The sequence below is a fragment of the Bubalus kerabau genome, chromosome 8 (genome assembly GCF_029407905.1).
Source record: "Bubalus kerabau isolate K-KA32 ecotype Philippines breed swamp buffalo chromosome 8, PCC_UOA_SB_1v2, whole genome shotgun sequence".
In the NCBI taxonomy this organism is placed as follows: domain Eukaryota; kingdom Metazoa; phylum Chordata; class Mammalia; order Artiodactyla; family Bovidae; genus Bubalus; species Bubalus kerabau.
In genome coordinates, this window is record NC_073631.1 from 80,490,969 (window position 1) to 80,493,230 (window position 2,262).

Here is a 2,262-nt window from a genome sequence, read left to right on the forward strand (position 1 = left end):
GTGGAGGTAATGAAGATAATGGTGACCTCCTTCAAAAGATCCCATGAATGTACTGCTACACTCAGTGCCCCCAACCCTGCAGCAGGCCACCACCGACCCACACCTCTGCTGGAGACTCCTGGACACTCACAGGCAAGTCGGGTCAATCTCTTGTGGGGTCCCTGCTCATTTCTCCTGGGTCCTAGTGCAAAGGTTCTGTTTGTGCCCTCCAAGAATCTACTTCCCAGTTCTATGTAAGTTCTGGTAGCTCTATGGTGGGGTTAATGGTGACCTCCTCCAAGAGGGCTTATGCCATACCCAGTCTGCTGCACCCAGAACCCCTGTCCCTGTGGCAGTCCACTGCTGACCCTTACCTCCACAGGAGACACTCAAACACAGTTCTGTCTCAGCCTCTGTGGGGTCTCTGGGTCCTGGTGCACACGAGGTTTGTTTGAGCCCTCTGAGTGTCTCTGGTGGGAATGGGGTTTGATTCTAAACACGAATTTGCCCCTTCTACCGTCTTGCTGGGGCTTCTTCTTTGCCCTTGGACATAGGGTATCTCCTCATGGCTGCTCGCTCAACGCCACGCAGCCACCATGTTCTAGCTATTGTAAATAGTGCTGCAGTGAACAACGGGATACGTGTGTCTTTTTCAATGTTGGTTTCCTCAGGGAATATGCCTAGGAGTGGGATTGCTGGGTCGTATGGTGGTTTTATTCCTAGTTTTTGAGGAATCTCCATACCGTCTTCCATAGTGGCTGTATCAATTTTAAAAATATGGAATGCTTCACGAATTTGTGTATCATCCTTGCACAGGGGCCATGCTAATCTTTTCTGTATCGTTCCAGTTTTAGTATATGTGCTGCTAAAGTGAGCACTAGAAACATGTTTATTATGTGTTCTTAAACAGATCTGTACATTCTTTGCAGAATGAGTATAACTTTCATTAAATGACTATCACTTTTCTCATTGCAGCAGTAAGCAGCATTCTTAGAAACAGCTAGATTACAAGTTTTCTTAAACACTTCTCTACATGAATTACAGATGGTTATAACTTCCAGTCAGTGATATAACACTGTTGTTAATGCAGCGAATAAGTAGTTCTCTGAAGCATCTTTATAACAAGTGTCTTTAAACGTTTCTCTAAATACATTGCAGATGGGTGCCACTTCCATTCACTTGGAAAATCACAGAGTGTTTTCACTCACCATTCAATTCTATTAGGATTAATTTTAACTGGCTTCAGTTGCTGACTGACAGTGCACTCCAAGAGAAAATTAAGACCATCACAAGATTCTCTGTGCTTTGGGCAAGCAGCTCTCTTAGATAGTTAGATCTCAGGAAGAATTTTAAGGAACCCAGATTTTTGTATCTTTCCATATATAGAAAAGCACTAAAATAATTCACTTGAGATGTCTGTTCTTTGTGACTAGCAGTAATCTTTTAGCAAGATATATGCTGGACTGTGGGCTTCCCAGGTGGCACCAGTAGTAAAGAACCCACCTACCAATGCAGGAGACATTAGAGATCGGGGTTTGATCCCTGGGTTGGGAAGATTCCTAGAGGAGGGCATGGGAACCCACTCCAGTATTCTTCCCTGGAAAATCCCATGGACAGAAGAGCCTAGCAGGCTACAGTCCATAGGGTCACAAAGAGTCAGACATGATTGAAGCGTCTTAACATGCACACACATGCTAGACTCTAAGTGTCCCATAGCCAAAAATCACATATAAACTAGCTTCCCTCCATAGCTGTTCAGAGCAGTTCCCCCAGAACTACTGGGAGGCTGTCTCCTGGTCTGTCTCCAGTAAGTTCCCTGAATAAAACTTAAACACACACTCTATTTTTTTTTTCCCTTGGCAGCACAGCATGGGGATCTTACTTCTCTGACCAGGGATTGAACTCTCACTCCTTGCATTGGAAGTGCAGAGTTTTAACCACTGGACCACCAGAGAATTCCCTTAAACTCACAACTCTTATGTTGTACATTTTTCTTTAAGTTGATGCACTGATAAAACAGTGTTGTAAGGCAGCATGCAAGTAGGATTCTTAGAAACATCTTTTTAACTGGTGTTGAGAAAGACTCCTGGACTGCCTTTGAGAATGGGTACAATGTCTTCATCGGCAGTGCACTGTTTTCAGTACAGCATGCAGTAGTGTTTTTGGAAACATCTTTATGACAAGTGTCTGTAAAAACTTCAATTCGTACATTGTGGAATGTGTATAACATTTGTTTTCTTTTTTTAGTTGTAATTAATTATTTCATTTATTTATTAAAAAAAT

At 42.9% G+C, this 2,262-nt stretch overlaps 1 non-coding gene across 1 annotated transcript; it reads right to left on the bottom strand.

Moving 5' to 3' along the window:
- Window positions 1-750: 750 nt before the first annotated feature.
- Window positions 751-857, bottom strand: LOC129659769 (U6 spliceosomal RNA). Its single transcript, XR_008718238.1, has one exon. It is a non-coding gene; the product is annotated as a U6 spliceosomal RNA (small nuclear RNA).
- Window positions 858-2,262: the final 1,405 nt, after the last annotated feature.